The sequence below is a fragment of the Camelus ferus genome, chromosome 7, assembly GCF_009834535.1.
Source record: "Camelus ferus isolate YT-003-E chromosome 7, BCGSAC_Cfer_1.0, whole genome shotgun sequence".
Lineage (NCBI taxonomy): Eukaryota > Metazoa > Chordata > Mammalia > Artiodactyla > Camelidae > Camelus > Camelus ferus.
Window position 1 is genome coordinate 75551531 of NC_045702.1, and position 13843 is coordinate 75565373.

The following is a 13843-nucleotide window of genomic DNA, read 5'->3' on the forward strand; positions in this document are numbered from 1 at the left end:
TAATACTTGCCCCATAGAGTTTTTGTGAGGATTAAACAAATCACTGTGGATGTATTTTGTGAACTCACAGTAGTATAAAATGCAGCTTTTCATCATTGTGGTTATGGGTATATCTATGACAACAAAATCAACCACGACCTCCATTACTGGAAAGAAATCCCCATGTGTTCTGTCAGACCATCAGGCCCTGAGGCCTCCTTGTCACCCACTCCTATTCCTTATTCCAGATCTCCTTTCTTTCTGTAGAAGATAATTGGTCCAAAATCTTTTAATCTGAAATGAATTTTAATCCTCATTTGTTGCATTCGCTTATGCTTCACTCTCTGAACATGGAAACAATTTTTAATAAAATTTTCTTTTCCCTGGGCAATAAGAATGCTTAGAAATGCCAGGTCTTAGGATGAAAATGGGTCCACAATCAATTCTAAGCTAACAACAGAACATTTAAGTACATTTGTAAATGGAAAGGTGTATTCATCTGTTTCTCCTTTGAGGACTAGTTCCAAAAATGTTCAATGAGTTTCCTTCCATGAGGACAGTGGGTATAAGATTTGGGCATTCTGGGTACGGTAACTCATGGAAGCTCAAATGAAGTGGAGGAGGAATGAAAGTCATCTTTTACTCTGAAAGTGATGGCAGAAAACATGGCTAGAAAGATTTTTTTTTTAATTGCCTTACCTTATCCCTGAGGGGAGTAGTGTCATCTTAACCACTTTGTGAGGAAAAGAATACAAGGATGCAAGTCAGGAGACTTGGAATCCAGTCTCCCCTTTGCCATCAACTTAATGGGTGATCTCAGGAAAACCATGTAATCCTTGTTTACCTGTTTCCTCATTTGCAAAATGAATCGAAACTTCCCTACTCATCTTAGCAGAGTTCTTGCTATAAAATGAAGTGATTGATAATCAATGTGCTTTCAAAATAATTTTTTTAAACATCCCGAACCTGCACTGTTTACATTTTTGTTCAGTATTTGCTCTTAAGAGAAGAAACTTGTTAAGGTTACAATGAAGTATGACCCACTTGTTACTATCCTTTAAGCAACTACCTTAGTATCACCCTGGCAGGCCTTGGAAAGTTCTTCCACCAGCCAGTCTCACTGGCTTCTCGGCTTTTGGAGAAAGGCCTTCAAGAGAATGAGGGAATTCTTTGTATTTGTGTTAGCTTTCAGCGCACCAATGTTGTATCATTAATTACAGGATGTTTCCCCTCCCCAAAGAGGCCTGGTGAGTAGTAATAAGATGAATTAGCTCAATCTGCTACGTTAATTTCTTTTTATTGGGAGATTTAAATCATTAAACTAATGATCTCATCCATATTTTGAAGCAAGATAATAAACCGCATGCAGTTATAATCACATTTAACCCCCAAACAATACAGAATTTGGTAAATTGCCTTAAGAGATCCCAGTATATTTTAATAGTGCTTTCTTAATAGTGGAAGGAAAAAGAAAATACTGCTGGAAATAAAGAAAATAACAAAATGAACCAACAGATTAGAGATGTTTTACAACTTTTATTTTTCCAAATGTGGTAAATGTATTATTCTGTTAAAGAATTCTTTAACAGGGGGGAGGGTGTAGCTCAAATGGTAGAGTGTGTGCTTAGCATGCACGAGGTCCTGGGTTTAAGCCCCAGGACCTCCTCTAAAAATAAAATAAATAAAAACCTAAGTCCACACACACACACACAAAATAAATAAATAATTTAATTTAATTCAAAGTTTAAAAAAAATTCTTTTTTTAAAAAAAAGAATTCTTTAACAGAATAATGGAGCATTGAATCCTAATAATGAGCACAGCACAGGTGGATGGGTAAACATTGGCTGTATATCATCCCTGATTGGATGGCTGTTTCCATGGACTGATTCAGTCCAAGAAGAAATGGGAATGTGGGTAGATACTGGTGCCTCAGAGATCCCACAGGTGACCATAAGTCTTTGTGACAAGGTTCTTGAGGTTTGTCCTTTTAAGAGATAGTTGAGGGGGCTCTATAGATTCTTGCAATCTATTTCAGCAGCCTGCTGATTTTATCAGTATCTTTGGGATCCCTTCTCATTAAATGGAAATCAATACTAGATATTTGGAAAAATAAAATAGAAAGAGTTTGCTACAGCCTAATTTGCGATTTTGTAAAGTATTTCTTACTTTACGAGTTTTGCTTTATAAAGCCAAAAGTGTGTTAACTTCTTACCTTTATGAAGGTTAACAAAAAGATAATTGGTGAAACTATATATCTAATATATATTAAAATATATTTATATTTATATACAATTACAATTTCGTTACTGAGCCTTTTGTAGGTTTATAGAGGATGAGTTCCTTGCAGGTTTTGTGCTATCTCTTAAATCCTCCACCTTCTCTCTTTCCTTTTTACTTCTGGGCTGCCTGGGGCTTTCATCCTCTCTCACCTGCACCATTGTAATTAGCCCGCTTTGGTCCCCCTGCCTCACGTCTTTCCCTCTTCCACACCTTTTTCTCCCCAGGGAAGACTGAGTGACTTTTCTACACACGAATCAGATCATTCACCAGCCTGAAATTCTTGAGCAAATCCCTGCCCGTGGAATAAACCCTCTCTTCTGTTCATACATGACTGTGTGCAGTTGTCTGAACATTCTGTGCTCCTTTATGTCTCCCAGCCTCCTCTCCCAGGGATATTCCTGTTGACCTTCCAAGTGCCTTGTCATCCTTCAAGTGTCACATGTCCCTTAGATGCCCTCTCAAACCTGCCCCACCTAACCCTAAACCTCCAGAGGCTTTATCCTCTAGCTTACCTGGTGTATACCTTGGTATATACTCTTGTCATTTTATATAGAAACTTTGTATTTATCTCCTGGCCTCCTCATCTTTATCATTAATACACCTCCAGGGTTTATCACAGCATCTGGCCAAAGTGCTCAGTAAATGTGTACTGATTGAAATAAGGAAAGACTAAAGAGAGGAACATACTTCTTCATTTGGTGCATCCTTATGAATTTCAAATATTATTCCTTGGTTAATCATACATATACTTGCAGAGACTCCTTACAAAATTATAAGCCAATACCCTACACCACTTTAATGCTGTTTTTCTTTCAACAACATTCATTCTACTAATTTAAAAGCTATTAAGTAAGATGAAGCCTTCAAAACCAGTCAACTAAACTGCTCCAGTCACTTGGGAGCAGTTAGTGCTCTGTACAATTGCTAATGTGGTTTAAACTGAAAGCAAACTTTTTTAGAAGTGAAGTTAAGAGCAAAAAAAGATGTTAATAAAATTTGGAGCTCCATCTAAATGGAATTTTTGGCATGTGGTTTTATATGTTGTGAACTGTAGAACTGAAGATACGCTCCATCCCCTAAACATAACGGCAAGTCATACCAACAAGCCACTCACTCCTTCTCTTCTGGGGGCTTGGGAGCTCTATTTCCCAGGCTCTGCTTCTCTCTGAAGTCCACCATAAAGGACCATGAGTTCAGAGGTTCTAGGCCGGGTGCCCTGATACAGCCTAGGGCTCAGGTATGTTAAAAGAAATGAAACAGAGGGAAGAGGAAAGGTTGTAACTCAAGGAAAATCTCAAAGAAAACCAAATTTATTCCACGGCTCTGTCTAGACTCTGCTATTGAATTAGCTATAGCATAGCTGATTTGATGGTTGTTGTCCTTTGTCTTGTCTTTTCTTTTCTTTTTCTGGCTGTAATAACTGGATTTCTGAACAATAAATTAGATCAATTGTACTGTGCTGTGGATCGAATTAACTGAAAGGACTTTAAAATAAACAGATTGTGGTCTGCTTATTGTAAATGCATTTCGTCAAAGGGGTGGAAATTAGATTTCTAAAGATACTGATAAAGAAAATGATCCAGTGAAAATATACATGAATCATCAAACCTTCACATTATCATTATTGAGATTTTATGAATATTGAAACAGTTAATTCAGAATTGTTCATGTCCACAAGAACTGTAGATCTGGTTTTCTAACTGTATAGCACATTACTTTCTGTGTTGTATATGAAATATAATAGTGCAAAACACAGTTTATTTGCTAACACCTGAACTAGTTAAAATTTTTTGTCTTTGTCTCATGGTTTGGAATTTGGAAATAAGTTCCACTTTTACCTAAAAAGTTTTTAAAGCTTCTTGAAAGAGATAACGCTTACCTCCAAATTAAGAAGAAAATGGTATTATACTCTTCTTACCTGAAGTCAAAAAGATGTTCAGGAAAAGACCACAGAAACAGTGTCTGTGTGTTGGCTAAGCCATCTTCCTAGTGGGTACTTACAAAGCTCTTGACTCTGATGATGTGAATGAATTACTGTCCACGTTAAGATTACAGAAGATGTACCTGTTGTCCAGGGTGGATCCAGGTTGCTGTGCTCTACCTGCCCCACTCACACACATCGCCTCCTGAGGTATTTGGGTGTGCTCCTTACAACGAAGGTGAAATGCACGAATGTAGTGTTAACTTGTCTAAAACTGCTTTTCTAACCCTTACAACTCAAATGGTTTCTAATAGCATTTATTTTTTTTAATGTTGGTATTGTTACGGCATAAATATTATTTCTTATCGTTTATTCAACTCTATTTCATACTGACTGGGTTATAGGAATGGTGCTAGTAGGTCCAGTTTACAGGGTATTATGTTTTAAAATAATACTCAGTTATATCTGAGTCTTTAGAAAAGGACATTCTTTCTCACTGTCAGTGGTGGTATAAATCATTTCCAATTTTCTGGAAGACAATTAAGAAATAGTTACTAACAGCCTTCAAATTCTGCAAACCCTTGATTCAACAGTTTGCTTCTAGAAATTTATATCAAAAATGTAATTACATATGTTTGCAAATATTTAATTGTATAAATTCTCAGTCACATGTTTGTAAAAAGCAAAACCAGGACAATTTAAATACCCCATATAAGGGATTGGTTAAATAAATTAAACTTTATAGGACAGTAGAATACGATGAAGCTATGAAAAAATGTTCACACATAATTTTAAGTGGAAGAATCAGGTTAAAAAATAGAATGAACAAAGATACCCTATTTTGGTGAAAACAAGCACATATACGCGTGCACATGCAAAGAAAAGACTTGAAGGCTTTCACTCTCTGGCTTGTGGGATTATAAGTGCTTTTATGGTCATCTCTTTGCTCACCATTTTTTCTAGATTATCTGTGATGAATATTTATTTATTTCATGAGAAACAAAAAACATTTTTATGTGCTCAAGGCAATGATATCCAAAATGTTTTCGAGTATTCTATTTCGTAGTTTGATAATTTCCATATTTAAGAAATTTTTTTCTGAAGTGCAGCCAGTATTTCTTTAGCATTCATTTTGAACCCATTTCTTTTCCATTAAGCTCTCATTTTATGTCTTGTTTTGTTTTCATTTGGTTGATAATGGAAATCACTGTTCAGCACATTTGCATGATCTGTCCTGTACTTGAAGCTAGTAATCAAGTCACCTGTTACTCATTTTTCTCTCCAGGCCTAAAAAGACCCCATTCCTTTCATCTTTCTTTGAGAACTGATTTTCTATTCCTTTAATCTTTATTTGTTGTTCATCTCTGACCATTCTGGTCACTGCATTTTAAATTCTACATGAAGAAAGTAGAGAATGGTCAGAGAACCATAGAAAAATGTAGTTAGACTGTAGTGGAAGGAGTTTTCCTTAAGCCTTAGCTTTTCATGAACATGATTTTTTTTTCATAATCATTATTAATTGTGTATTCACTTTACACTTATAAATATTTCCCAAGATTTTCTCTTTTTGCTATATTTTTATCTTATTATACTTTATTCCAGTTTTTAATGTCTGCTGTTAGATTTTTGTTCTAAATGTTTTCTCACTTACATGCTTACCCATATGGCATTAAATTGCATTCTTTTGATACTAAAGTATCTCAAAAAATATTGAAGTCATTTTCAATGCAGTCAGTGGTATGAAGAGTAATAACAACTCTTCTGACTGAGAATTCTCTACAGATCTGTAAGTGCATTCCTGATTCTGGGTCATGAATGTTGAATACAAATATAGTGTGGCCTCAGGGCTGATTCCAGTACACCATATCACCTCTTCCTCCAGGTTCCATCCTTTCAGCTCTCTGCCCTCATTACAGTAGGGCAATAAACACCTTACTTCCTACCTTGTTGATGAGATGTGGTGTGCAATGGCATTAAAACTGTCGCCACATTTCAAGATAAATTACTTAAGTCACTGTTTCTTTGTTTTTGCTGTGGTAATATCATGAAAAGAAATACAGTTGGTTCAGCATGCTTTGTTCTTCATAGAGTTACTGTGGCAGATTTTTGTTGGCTGATCCCCAGCAATGCCCTGATAAAATTCTCCTAGTCTTCAAGAATTGCAAAGTCACACTTCTTGTATGTAGGAGGTAGTGCATCAAAGCAAAACTCTTCAGCATTTACAATCGAATCAGAGTGGCCCTGGCCCGGCAAATCAATATTCAGAAAGATGGCATTAAAGAAAATATACATTATTTTTCTGTCCTATGGGATATGAATCATACAACCAGTGGAATTTTGGCTTCCAACTCCATAATTACATTCAGTCATGAACAGGAGAAAACATTTTACCTGGGCCGCATTTATTTTTAAAGCCATCACATTAAAATGAGATATGGAAATGGAAAGCTTTCATATTGCCGGTGTTGAAGAGCAAATTAGAAGCAAATGATGATAATTATAAAGCACAACTGTGTGTTCTTCTGTACTTAGAGGCAATGAGAAGGCAGAGGGTAAAAAGTTGGAAATGGTTAAGATGGATAATGGTGAGCTGTTGGTGTGTTCTAGATGAAAAGACATAACAACATCAATGGTGTTGGGTGTCATGGGGAAAATTGTCTGAGCATGGGTGATTGAGTTGTTTTGTTCAAAAGGAAAAAAATTTAGTGAAGGAGGGTATAGCTCAGTGGTAGAGTGCGTGCTTAGAATGCACAAGGTCCTGGGTTCAATCCCCAGTACCTCCATTAAAATAAAGAAACCTCATTGTCCCCCCCAAAAAACTAAATAAATGAAAAATGATGTTTAAAAAAAAGAGGAAAAAAATTTAAACTCTTTGGGATTATTGTGATTGGTTAATTATCATACATTTCTTTCTCTTTCTCTCTTTCTTTCTTTCTTTCTTTCTTTCTTTATTTCTTTCTTTCTTTCTTTTTTTCTTTCTTTCTTTCTTTCAATACCAAAAAAAGATAAGCACACGTGATGAACAAATGATGATAGTGGAAGAATGCAGTCGAGTATTGAAATATGAATAAATGCAATTAATGGAATTAGTCACTGTTACAATTATCAGAGCATGTCATTATAAAAACTAATCTCTCTCAAGTAGATTAATGAAAAGTCTTTAAAAAGTTACTCTTCTCCATTTCTAAAGATCATAGTTGTAGACCAGAAGTTATCCAGTGAAAAAACATCTTGGTATATATCTCTTCCTCCAAAGCTGAAAATGGAGTTGATTCCACATAATATGTACATGTTTTTTTTGAAAGTGAAATTTACTTCCAATTCACTGGAATAGCATGAAAAATGACTTTATAAGGAAAATATTTTCTTCCTCTTGGTACTTCAGAGTTTGCAGAGCACATCACATATCATATCCCATTACTGAACTCCTACTCATACATCAGGACTCAGCTTATATGTACCTCCTTTGGGAAGCTGTGCCTGAGCCCTCAAGGCTCCTACATGTTCCCGTGACAATTGCTGTTCATATCATGTTCCTCCCAGTTAGACCAGGACCTGTTCACTTCCTGTCTTTGCCGCTATACTGTGTCAAGTCCTTGAGGATGTATTGTATTCGCTGTTGTATATCCCAAACTGACCATAGTGTCTAACACTAATCGTTTCACTAAATACCTACACATAATATCACTTGGGCCTCAATTCAATCCTAAAAGATAGAGGTCCAGATTATAATCCCCATTTAATAATGAAGAAAATGAGACTTTAAGAGCTTCTATGATTTGCACAAGTTCATATGGACAGTTAGTGAAAGAGCTATGATGTAAACATTTGCTCAGAGAAACACAAGGCAGGTAGAATGTAAACAGGAATAACCAAATAATTCTAAATGCAGCAGACATTTGGACTTAATTTAAGGAAAAGATATGGGGGTAAACTGGTAATCTTCAAGAGCAGTCTCAGTAGAAGTGCAAATCCAAGAAATTTAGAGAAAACCAATTGCAATGAAAGAGAAGTAATAGAAGTAGCTGACTAATTCACAGTGTTTTCCATTGAAAGCTAAAAAAATGTGGAGGTTACTACGGTATATTAAGCAAATTCTTTTTCGTAAGGAGAGACATGGTGCACATTTAAGACAGAACAAAGTTCCACCTCAGGGAAGATGGAGTACATGTATTTTCCTCTATTCCTGCTAAGCACCACTGAAAACTGTGGACATTATATACAAAACAAACAGACGAAGACTAAACGGTAGCGAGAAGAAGACAGATGAGCTGTGGACCTTCAGGCCTCAAAGAACAAAATGGGAGTGAGTACCGTGGGTTTTCCCAGACTTAGAGCTGAAGAAACCAGGAACACAGAAATGCCAACGAGCAGAGAGAAAAAAAGTCCCAACAAGTCTGCTCTCTGTCGCCCACACACTTGGAAAGGGGCAGCCTAGCAAGACAGGAAACTTTTCAATTATAACTGGTCCACTGTGGCCAAATATCACAGATGAAACTGTGGCTTTCTTCCACCCATGCCAGCAACAGCCAAGTGGGGAGCTTTGACTTCTACTCTCTTCCACTGTCTCCATGCTGTAATAAGTCCCTCTCATCTGCTTCGGTGTCAGTGTAGACCGCATGGGACACCTGGACTTCTACCTCCACCCAACAGTAACCTGGTGCTCTTCCCTTTCCCCACTGAGGCCTCCCCTCAGAGGAGGCCTACTCTAGGGTCAAAACTTCCATGTCCACCGAGCAGTAGAGCCCACACCCTTAGGTATCAGTAAATCCTAAATACGGAACGTGGAGTTCTACCTGCACCTAAAAGTAACAACGAAGTGACAACACTCTGCCAGAGTGATGTAGGAGAAAATCAGCTAAAATATAAGGTGATTTCAAAATGGATTGTGGATTTAAATGCAAATCTGTAAGACGTTTAGGAAAAAAATCATGGAAGAAAATCTTTTTGATCTAGGGCTAAGCAAAGAGTTCTTAGATTTTTTTTTTTATTGAGTTATAGTTAGTTTACAATGTTGTGTCAATTTCTGATGTACAGCACAATTTTTCAGTCATAGATGAATATACATATATTCATTTTCATGTTCTTTTTCACCATGAGCTACTACAAGATCTTGAATATATTTCCCTGTGCTACACAGTATAAACTTGTTTATCTATTCTATATATACCTTTCAGTATCTACAAATCTCAAACTTCCAGTCTATCCCCTATCTCTTACCACTCCCCTCCCCCTGGCAACCACAAGTTTGTATTCTATGTCTATGAGTCTGTTTCGTTTTATATTTAAGTTCATTTGCCGTCTTTTTTTTTTTTTTTTTTTTTTTTAGATTCCACATATGAGTGATCTCATATGGTATTTTTCTTTCCCTTTCTGGCTTACTTCACTTAGAATGACATTCTCCAGGAACATCCATGTTGCTAGAAATGGCGTTATGTTGTCGGTTTTTATGGCTGAATAGTATTCCATTGTATAAATATACCACATCATCTTTATCCAGTCATCTTCTGATGCACATTTAGGCTGTTTCCATGTCTTGGTTATTGTAAATAGTGCTGCTGTGAACATTGGGGTGCAGATGTCTTTTTGAACTAGGGTTCCTTCTGGGTATGTGCCAAGGAGTGGGATTGCTGGGTCACATAGTAAGTCTATTTTCAGTCTTTTAAGGAGTCTCCATCCTGTCCTCCATAATGGCCGCACCAAACTGCATTCCCACAAACAGTGTAGGAGGGTTCCCTTTTCTCCACAGCCTCTCCAGCATTTATCATTTGTGGACTTTTGAATGATGGCTATTCTGACAGGTGTGAGGTGATACCTCATTGTAGTCTTGATTTGCATTTCTCTGATAATTAGTGATATTGAGCATTTTTTCATGTGCCAATTGGTCATTCGTATGTCTTCATTGGAGAATTGCTTGTTTAGGTCTTCTGCCCATTTTTGGATTGGGTTGTTTGTTTTTTCTTATTAAGTCTTATGAGCTGTTTATATACTGGAGATCAAGCCCTTGTCAGTTTCATTTTTTGCAATTATTTTCTCTCATTCCATAGGTTGTCATTTTGTTTTGCTTATGGTCTCCTTTGCTGTGCAAAATCTTGTAAGTTTAATTAGGCCCCATTTGTTTATTTTTGCTTTTATTTGTATTGTTTGGGTAGACTGCCCTAGAAGAACATTGCTGAGATATAGAATTCTTAGACTTGATTTCAAAATGTAATCCATAAAATGAAAAATTTACATGAGATTTCATCAAAATGTAAAACTCTTGCTCTGTGAAAAACTTATTAAGAGTCTGGAAATACAAGCTATGCAGTGGAGAATATATTTTGCAAACCAAATATTTGACAAAGGACTAGTATTTAGGACATACTAAGAACTCTCAAAACTCTCAAACTCAACAGTAAAAATAGAAACAATCCAATTAGAAAACGGACAAAAGACATGAAAAGACATCTCCTTGAAGAAGATCTACAAATAGCAAATAAAGGTATTTCAACAACATTAGGCATCAAAAATATGCAAATTAAAACCACAATGAGACATCTCAAGGCACCTATCAGAATAGCTAAAATAAAAAGCTATGCTGTGACACCACCAAATTCTGGCAAAGAGGTGGAGAAATTGGATCACTCATAGATTGCTGGTGGGTATGTAAACTGGTACAGCCACTTTGGAAAATAATTTATCAATTTCTTAAAAAAAAAAAAAAAACTAAACATTTAACTGCCATAAGACCGAACACTTGCACTTCTGGACATTTCTCCCAGAGAAGTGAAGACATATGTTCACACAAAAGCTGAAACACAAGTATTCATAGCAGCTTCACTGATAATAGCCAATCATTGGAAACAACTTAGATGTCTTTTAATAAGTGAATGATGAAGACATACAGTGGTACATTCACACCAGGGAATGCTGCTCAGCAGTCAAAAGGAACAAACTATGGATACATGGATAAATCTCCAGACTGAAAAATGCCAATCTCATAAAGTTGTACACTGTATGATTTTACTTACGTAACATACTTTAAATGACAAAATGGTAGAAACAGAGATCAGATTAGTGGTTGCCATGGGTAAAGGAGTAGGTGAGAGTGGAGGGGAGGGGCTGTCACTGTTAAAGGACAGCTTGGGTGGGTCCTTGTGATGGAAATTCTGTGTCTTGAATGTATGGACGTCAGTATCCTGGTTGTGATATTGTACTACAATTTGGCAAGATGTTACCTTTAAGGGAAATTGAGTGAAGGGTATAGAGGTCTCTGCATTATTTCTTACAACTGCATATGAATCTACAGTGATCTCAAAATATGGAGTTTTACTTTTTAAAACAAAATGTAGAGAACCAGTAGAAAGGGCACGATTGAAGATGAGAAGAGAGAGTGTAAGGGAGAAACAGGAACCGGGAGTTTTCCTTTTCATTTAGGAGCTTTCCCTGGTGTTCCTACAGTTTTAATTCCCATCCAACTGTTAATTAAGAAGTTATAACACAGAGGAGATCTCTATTACATGGTGAGTCCTAATGGATCAAATGGAGGCAATAATTAAAGATGGAAAGTAGCAAATACAAACAATTTTTCTTTTCCCTCCTTGTATTCTCCCTGATGGAATCCTGAGTTTAGGACAGTGGTTCTTAATCTTGCTACATCTTGGGATCACAAAGGGGCTTTAAAAAATACCAATGGCCAGACCCCACCCCTGACCCCACTTTGGCCAAAATTCTAATTAAATTGATCTAAGATACCTCTCTTTGGCATTAGCATTTTAAAAAGTAATTTAGAAGTAGCGGCACACTGTAGCCAAGGCAAAGAATCAGCGGCCAAGTGGAGGTCCACAGCCTGTTTGAATCTTATTTGTGGGCACACATCTTCTGTATGTTTCAAACTGAAAGAAAAGGGACAAGGTCCTGTGTGTGTGTGAATTGTTTCACTGTGCCTGTCAGGACCGGCTTAAGTACATGTTTTAAGGCTGAGATTATATTGTGAACGAAATCAATTAACATAGCTCATTGTTAACTCTCCCAAGACTTCCCTGCCTTCTGCGTAAACTGGCCTTCTTTCAGCTCCTAGAACATTCTCTGTTTTTTTTCGCCACAGATGCCATTCTCATCCACAAATCAAGAAGTCTTTTCTCTGTCCTTTCTCTCCCTCTCTCCCCATTCTCTCTCTTCTCCCCCTCTTTCTCTCCTCCTCTCCCTCCCTTCCCTTGCCTAACAACCCCATTCTTCTTTCTCTCCCTTGCCAAACTAGTCTCATTCAGATCTCCTTCAGTCCTCACCTCCTCAGAAAACTCCGCCTCTTACACCACCATGACCCTCTCCTTCTCAACACTTAACCGCAGTTAAAATTTTACAATTATTTATCATTGTTCCATTAATGTCTGTCTCTCCCACTAGACTCTATAAGGGCAGAAATCTCATCTGGTTTTGCTCACAATTTTATCCCCAGCCACCGGCCTAGTGCGTGACATTGTAGGTGCCCTATGAATAATTTGTTGCCTAAAGGAACCAACTACTGTCTATTTAGAAACTTGAGGAGTGTTCACCAGAGATAGAGGATGTCAAGAAAGCAGTTGCCTTGGAGTGGTTCAACTGAAAACTAGTTTAGCACGGCCTTGGGCAGGTCACTAAGTCTCCCTGGGGCTCAGTGTATCATCTGTGAAACAGAGATAGTTCTCAAACCTTGCTGTGTATTAGAACTGGGGAAACTTTTAAAATACCAATGACTGGGAAACTCAAAACAGGTGTTCTCATTTAACTGGTTTGAGGTGATACCCAGGTATTAGATGTCTTGAAATACTCGAGGATGACTGAATATGCAGTCAAAGTTGGAAACCATTGGGCTGAGCTTAATGATGTCTAACATCTGGCAAGATGATAAAATTCTAGGATCAAATAAAGCAACCACCTATTTTGTGGAAATAACCCTCCTTTTCTGTTAGAACAATTTGTACCCAGAGGAAGCCAAGCCCATGGCGACTCAGGGACAGATGCAAAGGGAAAGGTCTTTGTAACCTACCACATTGATTGATGTCTCCCTGCTTCTTTTACTTGTAGTGGTGGTGGTGCTTCCACTGCCATCTTTCCACAGACTTGGCCTGCTGCCATCCCATGAGGTGAGACTGTGGGATGGTGCTAGGTGAGATACAAGTAAATTGGGAATTAATTATTGACATAAAAACAGAGCAAATCAAAATTTGCTTTTTTGATTTTTAACTTTCTGATTTTCAGAACAGCAGTTGAAAAACACATCTTTCCATCCAAATGCCCAGAGGGATTAATCTGCATTGAAGATTAATTCCCTGAGATATTTCACTGTTTAACAGTCTCCTGGTTTGGTTTTTAATATTTGGCCCTAAAAATAGAATCCGGTGCCAAATTTGATTTGTTGTCACTTTTTAGCTGTAATTGACTCTAAGATCTAAAAGAACTCACTGGGCTCCGTGACTTTTATCTATAACAGAGCAGTGCCCCTGTTCAAAGAACTGGGATCAGAAAATGCAGATAAGGAGAGAGCTTGTTACCCAGGCGTAGGAGAGGCTGCTCCGGAGCTAAAAAGCCAGGGCTGCTCCCTCCAGCTTCCTCCAAGTTGCATTATTTTTTGCTTTTGTTTACTGGCTTTGTGACGTAAATCTCAGCTGATTAGTAGAGTGACTGGAATTACAAAGAAATCA

General features: G+C 37.3%; 1 protein-coding gene and 1 non-coding gene across 5 annotated transcripts in view; both read left to right on the top strand.

Moving 5' to 3' along the window:
* LHFPL3 (LHFPL tetraspan subfamily member 3) overlaps window positions 1–13843 on the top strand; it is a 629939-nt gene that overhangs the window by 216503 nt on the left and 399593 nt on the right. The gene's annotated exons all lie outside the window — the stretch shown is intronic.
* Window positions 6893–6964, top strand: TRNAS-AGA. The gene has a single exon. It is a non-coding gene; the product is annotated as a tRNA-Ser (tRNA).